At 41.9% G+C, this 10,390-nt stretch overlaps 1 long non-coding RNA gene across 1 annotated transcript; it reads left to right on the forward strand.

The window, feature by feature from the left end:
* Positions 1–234: 234 nt before the first annotated feature.
* LOC148116776 (uncharacterized) lies at positions 235–9,588 on the forward strand. Its single transcript, XR_015733784.1, has 3 exons — positions 235–1,103; positions 7,683–7,804; positions 9,464–9,588. It is a non-coding gene; the product is annotated as an uncharacterized LOC148116776 (long non-coding RNA).
* The last annotated feature ends 802 nt before the right edge of the window (positions 9,589–10,390 follow it).

Below are 10,390 nucleotides of genomic sequence, written 5' to 3' on the forward strand. Positions count from 1 at the left end.
CTTGCTCACTTCCCATTTCCACGGCCTGGTTGCAAATAGCCCAGAGGTTGAGAACCTCTACTCTAGAGAACAGAAGACCCTTGGAACCAATGTCATCTCTGTGCTAATTTGTTACCTGAATATCCTTCTTCCTGAAATTCTAGTTTAAATCAGAAGTGGGAGAAGAATCAACATTCCCTCTTTCTCCTCCCTGTTTCTTGCTTGTGTTTCAGATGAAAAAACCTGAGCGCTTTTTCACCTAAAGAGGGAAGAGTTGTAGAAGATCTTTCCTTTGGCTACCTGCTAAAATAAGCATTTCTCCTCAGGGAAACCTTGCTTTGAGACACAGCTGTATATTTCCTGTTCTTGAAGGAGCTGTCAATCATCTGAAGGCCTCATGCCATTATCACACACAAAATATTAACTAAAGTCACCTCAATCTGCTTCACATTAGCTGATATATTAAAATGGCAAATCGTTCAAGCAAAGTATTCTTCAAAATTTGAACTTATTCTGGTGTTAGATCCCCCCCTCCCCACAGAAATTTCAAAAAGGTAAGTATGCTTTCAGAACTGTAAGAAACATTCACAGTCTTTGTCTCTGAACAGAAAATGCAACTTGACTTTCCTAATAATTTTCACTTAGAAATGTGTTTGGGCTAAAAGTTCTATTTCAGCTGATTTTGAACTGCAGGCCTCACTGTCAAGTGAAACTATTTTTGTATTAAATGTAATTGAAAATTGTTTGCTTCAGTACAATAGTATGTTTTCACTTGGGCTTTTTGGGTGCATCTGAGGTACAAATCTTGATTGTTGTGGGTTTCATTAAACAAAGATAGAATGAATATAGGATTTAGTTTTAGCAAAATTGCTGTTAACCGAAGAATTGTTTGGCAGGTTTGAAAGAAATGGCTTTTGTAGACCTGGGATAAATGCCTTCAAGTCCACAGACATGAAATGTATTCCGAAGAGCTGTCAATTATATTGTTTTAGGCGACTGAGGACTGAGATGCTACCAGAGGGCTGAGAAGAGCAAATATGGCCTCCCACTTAAATTAGGATTTCGGCAGGGTTTTTTACCAGTAAGCCTAACATCAATACCGGGAAGAACAGATGATTAAACAGGTGATTTGTTAGCATTTTGAAAACAATGCAATGATTCCTAAGCATGGCTGTGTCAAAAGCAGGTCCCGTGAGACAAATTTCACCTCCTTTGACAAGGTAACTACTTTAATGGAGAATAATGTGGATGTAATCTATTTCAGTTTCAGCAATGTTTTTGACAAGGTTCTATTTGACATTCTCACTGGCAAGTTCCTAAAGTGATTCGAATAGCACCACAGTAAGGTAGATTCACAACTGACTATTGAACCACATTCAGAAGTTCAACACTGATGAAATTCCATGAAATACATAAAAGTGAGGGTTAATTTGAATTAGTAATATAGGCCTGTCTTTTACAAGGAATTTGCAAGAAATTTAATATCCATGAGAACCCATGAATGAAAAGAAAAGTAACACAAGGTCCATTTTAACTAATTTCAATGAAGCCCCTTGATTATTTCACTACATCAAAAACAGATGTCCTGTAAGAAACTCATATATGTTATTGTTAGAACCCGTGTATAAAGAAATGAGAATAATACTTTTCAGATGCTATTTAATTATCAGGTTGCTATAGTAATAATGATTTTTTGAGGTACTACCAGGGGCATAGCAACACAAATTCACAGTGAAGTGAATCGTCAGGGATGTTTGGGTTAGAAAATATATTAGCCAAAAAGTTTCAAGACTAATGAGTCAATCACATGTTTTTGAAATAGTCCTTTGCCATAGATGAATTCTTAGATAAAAGTGATATATCTTAAAATTAAGCCTTTTATACGTTCAGGTTTGACATCAGGGTTTGGTTTATATGCCTTTATGGGATTTGCCATAATGATTCTGAACAATGATAAAAGTCTGTATAAAATTCTCCACATCTTTCCAACTGATCAATATGGAAACATTGCAAAGTTATTTTCATCAATGCAGTCTTAATTATGCAGGGCAGATTTCCTAAAGGTTTGCTGTGAATGATTGTCTTCCATAGGAACATGTCATCATTAGGGGAGTTCTGATAAGGAAAAAGGCCCCATAACGATTCCTCTCTCTCTCTCTATATATATAAAAATAACAGAAATCTCAACTGTTTTGAAAATCTATGTTAAAAGAAGTATAAAACAATAAAATCTTTTTATTGAAGATCAGAGGTTGCTAATTACAGAGTGGGCTTTAAATTATCCTTCACTAGAGATCCTCAGACAGAGGGATGAAATTATTATGAAGGATGAAATGTAAAGGATTAAGGCAAGACTTTACAAACTTTTTCAGGCTGAGGAGCCCATTTAAAAGAATTCCCGGGGTCCCTGATTAAGAGGCAGAATATTGAGGATAGAATCTTGGCTGTGTTTGCGTGGCCATAAGAAAATCATAAGATTTTCAGGGAACCCTAGGGGGTTTATTCACACATACTTCAAAAAAACCCTGTAACTTTAAGGTTTTAAACCTTACAAAACTGCCCAAATGAAAGAAATCCGGAGTCAATAGTGTTGGCCCCATTCAAAGTACTCTGGGGTCTTTCACTAACTCAACCATCATTTATGTGCTATTTTTTTAAAAAAACAAAACAAAAAACCCCCCACTCATTCTGCAAGGCTTTTAAAACTGCTTCATTTTTCAATGCTGCATTTGGTTGCTCTTTTATAATTACTTTTCATCTTTTGACAGCCTTGTTTATTTATTGTTGTTTACTATCATTACATTTCTCTTCTTTGTGGACTGCCCTGGAAACATTTGTCAAAGGGCAGCATCAGCATCTATTAAACAGTGATTCCCCCCTCTTTGCAGCATCATGCTATATGGGACATAGCTCACCATCATGATGTTAATGATAAAGGAACAGATGTTACTATCCCTTTCTTGGTTGTTGTGTGTGTCTGCATATACCAGTAGTGGGATTCAAATCCCATCGCTACCAGTTTGTGCATGGGCGCGTGGGTGCATGCTCAGAAGCTTCTGTGCATGTGCACAGACATCCAGGTGGGTGGGCAGAGTCTCCTGCCACCACCGCTACCGGTTCACCCAATCCGGGGCGAACTGGTAGCAACCCACCACTGACTATTTTTGCGTTGCTGATTTGATTTAGTGATTTGCTTGGCTGAGTTGAGTACATGTGGAGGAGGAGAAGGAGAAGGAGAGGAAGAGGAAGAGGAAGAAGAAGAAGAAGAAGAAGAAGAAGAAGAAGAAGAAGAAGAAGAAGAAGAAGAAGAAGAAGAAGAAGAAGAAGAAGAAGAAGAAGAAGAAGAAGAAGAAGAAGAAGAAAATTTGTATGCAAAAGGCAGAGCCTTTCCTTTAATTTATGAAAATTAAGAGGCTGCCTTGAACTGAGTCGACTTCTTGTGCTATACATTTAGGATTATTGACCTTGCCAGTCAATAACTCTTCCAGATTTTCTAGATATCCAACCTGGATCTTTCTCCATCATAAAGCTGATGCTCTACCACTAAAAGACTTTCAGTCTCTCTCCCTCCTACCACTTTAGGCTGTATTCCAATTGAGAGCCAGTTTGCTATAATAGTTAAGGCAACAGGTTAGAAACTAGGAAACTGAATTCTAGTGCCATCTTAGGCATGAAGACATCCAAGTAATTGTGGGTCAGTCTTTCTTTCAACCCCAGAAAGCAAGGAAACCAGTTCTGAAAAATGTTGCTAAGAAAATTGCAGGGACTAGTCCAGACAGTTGCGAAGAGTCAATGCTGACTCAAAGACACAAAAACAAAAACATTCCAACTATGCAGTAGTGTACTATGTATACTTTGCATGCAGAAAAGTCCAGGCTTAATACTTCACATCTTACTGAGATTTAAAAGCATCAATTAGCAGATGATGCAAAAGAGATCTTCCTGAAAGCATGCAGAGATAATGATAAATGGTATAGCCAATACTGAAGTGGATGCACAAGCAATCACTCCTAGTTGAATGTAGCTTCCTGTGATGGTTGGTGATTCTGAACCTCTATCAGATGCAGCCAGTGGCAAAATCTAAAAATTTTCCCTACTGGTTCTGTGGGCATGGCTTGGTGGTGGTGGGTTCCTGTGACTGAGTGGGCATGGCCAACTTGATGTCACTCACAGCCACACCCACTCAGTCATATGACCCCCCCCTACCACCAAGCCACGCCCACAGAACCCGGTAGGCCAAGTTCCCGGAGTGGCACCAGTAGTCAAAGAGAGCAGGCAGGTGGCCGGGTGGGAAGCCAGTGGGCTGCTTCGGACCCCAAGCCCCATGGAGGTGGCACAGGAGGCATGTGGGCCCGGGTGGAAGGCAGCCTTTTCTGCAGCATCCCCCTCCCCTCTTTGGATCACCTTATGGGGGGGGTGTCTGCCTTTGCAGAAATGGGGCGGGTGCATGTGCAGCAGATCCGGGACATCCACTTGCCCTCCCGGAGCACTGCTGCTGCCGTCCTTCTCAGCCCCAGTGCAGCATCTGCATTTCCACCAAGGGCCGTCTGCCCACCCACTGGCCGGGCCAGGCTGGAGGCTGACTTTGGAAGGCAAGTGGGTATGGGGGATCGCCAGGAAGGCCGCGTGGAAGGCAGGCAAGCACGGCAGGGCTGCAGGAAAGGGAGTAGGCTGCTAGTTCCCTTCCCTGCAGCCCCGACATGCTTGCTTGCCTTCCACGTGGCCTTCCGTTTGCCTACTTTTGCAAGCTGGCCACAGGGACACCAGGAAGGCTGCATGGAAGGCAGGGAAGCATGGCAGGGCTGCGGGCTGAACAGAGACTGGGCAGGGCTGGCCGAGCGAGCGGCAACCGGGGGACCGGTTCGAGGGCATGTCCTGCCACCAGTCACTACTGGTTCAGTGACCCAGGCCAAATGTCCACTACCAGTTCTCCTGAACCGGTCCAAACCAGTAGGATTTCACCCCCTGGATACAGCTCATATTTAATAATATTGCTTCAAAACTCCAATACTATGAATAAGCCCACCACTGGATTTAATCATCTCTGGATTAATTGCTTATCTGTCTCTCTGAAGACGGATACATCCTGCTTAGCCAAAACTACACAACAACATTCCCATTGAATCTGCGAGTAAAATCATTCCAGGAATTTCCTATTTACACACACACCATATTTTGCATTTTCACATATACTTCTACAATTTCAGTGAACATCCTAGGTTTAGATGTTCCCCCGAAGAAGCCCAATTCTTCATCAAGTCCTAAAATAAAGTATTAAAAATCTCCCCGGGTGTTGAGGTTGAAGATAAACCTGGATGGGAGCAAAACCCAGATGTTAGTATGTGTGCAAAGTAGGTAGTCTGCTGTGTGCAACTGCCCAAGTTAATTAGTCTAGTAATGTGGTTTTGTTTGCTCTGCACTTAATAGCAGCATGGCAGATGTCACACACCAAAGTGTCCGTTTTACTGTGGTGCTTTATTTTTGGATGCGGTGACAACAAAGCGAAGCAGCTCGACAGCTGTCAGCAGATGCACTGTTGAGGATCACAAAATACATTTAGAAGAGCATTGCCTCTGAAAAGTCAGACCAATAACTGGCGACGTACTCAGGCTCTTTCAGCTCCGTTCTAGGTGGTATTTCGAAAAGTTAGAAATTAATAAACGGCATGGCATAAAACAGAATGGTATATGAACTAGGCTGCAGTCTTACATTAACCATGAACTTAATAGGATGCTTTAGATAATGCATTTTTCTCTTCATCTGAGCAACCTGATCTATATCACCTATATCAATAGGTCTATATGAACTTTGCCCATTGGAAGGCCCTGTTAGTCCTTCGAGGTAGACTGGACAAGAAAAACAAAGTTATAAATCAAATCTGAGATGCTTTCTCCAATTCCATGTGTTGTCAAATGAATCATTGCTGTTAAGTGAATCATGTGGTCATTAAGTGAATTGTGCTTCCTCCATTGACTTTGCTTGTTGGAAGCTGATTGATGGTGATCACATGATCTTGGGATATTCCAACCATCGTAAATATATGCCAGTTACCAAGTACCCAAATTTTGATCACATGGCTGTGGGGATGCTTCAATAGTTGTAACTGTGAGGATTGGTTGTAAGTCACTTTTTTCAGTGCTGTTGTAATTTTGAATGGTTGTAAGTCAAGGACTAGCTGTTTGACTATTAAGTCACGCAAGAAAAGGAGGTGGAGACTTATAGATAGATTGAAATGTTGAGGCAGATCTACTTATAAAGATTAACTTGCATATCAGAATAGGCATATGCTCCCTGTATCAGACCCACTAATCATTCAGACCAGACACAAATTTATTCCCTGAAATAGCCTAGGACCGTGATGGTGAACCTATGGCACGCGTGCCACAGGTGGCACATGGAGCCATATCTGTGGGCACACGAGCGTTGTCCTAGCTCAGCTCCAGTGCACATGCACGCGCCAGCCAGCTGATTTTTGGCCCTCCAGGCCCACTGGAAGTCTCCAGGGGGTAACTGGGGGGTGGGTGGGGAAGGCCGTTTTCACCCTCCCCAGGCTCCAAGAAAGCCTCTGGAGCCTGGGGAGGGCGAAAAATGGGCCTACAGGGCCCACGGTGCCATCACGTGCCAAAAGCAGGGGGAGCATGAGGTTGTGTGCGCATGTGTGGGGCGCATTGAATTATGGGTGTGGGCATGCGCGCACGCAACCCCCATCACTCTCCCTCCGCTTTTGGCATGCGACAGCAAAAAGATTAGCCATCACTGGCCTAGGATCATCTTAATTTAGCAAAGAGAGCAGCCAAGCATCCCAATTCTAATCCTTTCAACAGTGGGAGCAATTAGCAGAAAATAATTCTAAATCCTTATTACACCTTCACCACAGAACCACCAGAACTTCTAATACAGATTCATCAATAGAGTTTCTATACCATCTCATACCACCCATCAGATTTCCTGGCTCGGTTGACTTATGACCACAATTGAGCCTAAAATTTCCATTGCTAAGCAATGAGTTTTACCCCATTTTACAACCTTTCTTGCCGCACTTGTTTGGTGACCCACTGCAGTTATTAAGCTAATAACAACTGGTCAGAAGGTCGCAAAAGGCAATCACAGGGCCCTGGGACACTGCAACCATCATAAATATAAGCCAGTTGCTAAGCATCCAAATTTTGGCCATATGACCATGGGGATGCCGCAATGGTCATAAGTGTGACAAACAACCATAAGTCACTTTTTCAGTGCCATTCAGCCAGTAGCTTTGAATGGTTATAAGTCAAGGACTCCATATACTGTATTGAGCCAGGGTTTGTTTTAAATTTTGTTTGTTAAACAACATCCTGGTAACTTGGTTTACAGATCTTCCTGAATTACCCATGGAGGGATTCATCCATTTTAACACAGCACAGAATTAAGTAAATGCAACAAATGGATTTCTAAGAAGATGAAGAGGATATTTTTTTTAATCATGTGGATTTGTTTGTAGTTTGGTGTGAAAACAATCCACGTTAACGTTCACATGACAATCAGTTGGCAGAAAGAAATTCTGGCCACTTTGTATTGTGGTCCCAAAAGGAACAAACTCTAGGAAGTGATCTGTCGTATTAGCTGCAGTCCTATGTTGCCCATAATTGGGAATAAGGCCTTTTTGAATTCAGTGAAAAAGAAGTATAAAATAATCTATATCTATATTATGCACTTATATCTAGGCGCAGCACAATAACAGCATCAGTAACTCGTACAGTCAATTATATCAGCAGCATCATATAAAATAACGAGATATTAAACTAAAAACCCATTGATATCTACCGGTAGATACTCAAAAAAACAGGTAAGCATTTCTTATGTTATATGTATATTCCATTACATTATCAACTTCACATGTTAAAGAAGGGCTATCGGTGCTTTTTTTTAAATTTTAAGTGAGCCTACTCTCAAAATACCCTTGGTGGATATTTTCTAAAGAATTTGTGAGAAAAGGCTGTAACTCTGATGTGGTTATTCTAAGTGAGAACCAGATATTCCCAGTCTGATAATTGGGTCAACAAACATGTCCATTGACCACCTGCAGACCTTTCAGATAAGTGGGTCTTGCTCTTATGGAGGACACAATGTTTCAATTCTATCAATTTGTATAGGTAGTCCTCAAGTTATGGCCACAATTGAGCCCAAAGTTTATGTTGTTAAGTAAGAAATTTGTTAAGTGAGGTTTGCTCCATTTTGCGACTTTTCTTTCCACATTTGTTAAGCGAATCCCTGCAGTTGTTAAATTAGTAATACGGTTGTTAAGTGAATCTGGCTTCCCCATTGACTTTGCTTGTCAGAAGGTCACAAAATGGGATCACATGTCTCTGGGACACTGCAACCATCATAAATAAGAGTCAGCTGTCAAGCATCCAAATGTTAATCACGTGACCATGGGGAGGCTGCAACGGTCATAAGTGTGAAAAATGATCATAAGTCACATTTTGCAGTGCTGTTGTCACTTTGAATGGTCATTAAATGAACTGTTGTAAGTCAAGGACTGCCTGTACTGATACCTTCCTTGAGTTCCCACTCAAAGTAACAGGACTGGTGATAAAAAGAGAACTGGGCAAAATCCAGGTAGTTCTCAATTTGCAACCATTCATTTAGTTATGATGCTCAAAACAAGTGACTTACAACTGGTCCTCACACTTATGCCTGTTGCAGCATTCCTAGGGTCCTATGATCCAAATTCTGATGCTTCTTAACTGGCATGCATTTACAACAGTCCAGAAGAAGTACAAATGTCCAGAATAGTACAAATTACAACATTTTGGAAACAAATGAAAAGAGGGAGGGACGTCTCAAGTAACTTGGCCAATAGGGCTGCTGTAATAATTCAAGAGTGACAAAACCAGGTTTTATTATTAGCTTTATTGATTAGCCTATAGGCCAGGGGTGTCAAACTCGATTACTTTGAGGGCTGCATCAGGGTTGTGTTTGACCTCGGTGTGTGTGTGTGGGGGGGGGGGCAGAGTGGGCATGGCCTGCTTGATGTCACTCATGTCAGGGGTGCCTGTGGAAGCCTGAATGCTCTGGCAGCAAAAACAGGCTCCCGAGCTCCATTTCCAACTGCGACGGCCTCCTGCAACCTTCTGCCAGCGAAAATGGAGCTTGGGAGGGCTGCATGAGGCCCTCCCGAGCTCCATTTTCATTGGCAGAAGGTTGCAGGAGGCCGTCACAGCCAGAAATGGAGCTCAGGAGCCTGTTTCGCTGCCAGAGCCACCACGGGCCGGTCCTTCACTGTTTCCAAGGTGGCCACACGGGGCAGATCTAAGCACCTCGTGGGCCACATCCGGCCTTTGGGCCTCAAGTTTGACACCCCTGCTATAGGCCATATCAAAATACAAGGTTCAAACATGTTGTGTTATTTTATTCTATTTTACATATTTATGTATTAAATTATTGTATTTTATCCCATAATTATTGTATTGTACCCTCATCTTATTTTAAATTGTTGTTACAGGATTTTATTGGTAATACATGTTTGGACAAAACCAGGCCATGACTCAAGAGCTTGGAATTCCTGGTAATGAGAAACAACTGGATCCTGAGAATGTTAATTAAACACAAATAGCAACCTTTTTCTAACATTATTCTGTGATATTATTCTGTGAAAGCCCTTAAACACAGTTGTTGATTTAGATTTTTAGGTTCCTTATGCCCCGGGAGACCCATAATTGACACCCTTGAAAAAAAAGAGAGAGAAATAGTAAAGGAAGGGTTGAGATGATCTGATTAAAACATAATAACCTCTGTTTTATCCATGTTCAGCTTTAGATGGCGGGAGCCTATCCAAATCAAAATCTAACCTAGGCAATTGGAAAGAGATGTCCATCTTGTATCATCTAGGGCAGGGATCTCCAAACTTTAAGACTTGTGGACTTCAACTACCAGAATTCCCCAGTCAATATGGATGGCTGTGGAATTCTGGGAGTTGAAGCCCATAGGTCTTAATGTTGCCAAGTTTGAGACCCCTGATCTAGGGAAGGAATAAATATAGGTGAAAGCTTTCAGGGTAGATATGCTATTTGATTTGGAATATGAAATCAGAAAGCCTGGAAAATGAAAGCATAAAGAGAAAAATGTTGAGCCTTGGAAAACTCCTACCGACTACTGGAAAAATGAATGATCTTAGACAGCCAGTTGGTATAGTGCAGGTGTGTCAAACTTGTGACCTGCGGGCCAGATGCGTCACACGCTGGCCACGCCCACCCCTGGTTTAGCGAAGGGGAAAAAAGTTGCAATATGTGATACGTCATGTGACAACATGTAGCCACGAGTTTGACACCCCTGGTCTAGTGTTTAAGGCACCAATCTATAAACCAGGAAACATGAGTTCTAGTCCTGCCTTAGCCATGAAAACCAGCTGGATGACCTTAGGCCAATCACT

This window comes from Pantherophis guttatus, chromosome 1, assembly GCF_059756535.1.
Source record: "Pantherophis guttatus breed Tessera chromosome 1, ASM5975653v1, whole genome shotgun sequence".
In the NCBI taxonomy this organism is placed as follows: domain Eukaryota; kingdom Metazoa; phylum Chordata; class Lepidosauria; order Squamata; family Colubridae; genus Pantherophis; species Pantherophis guttatus.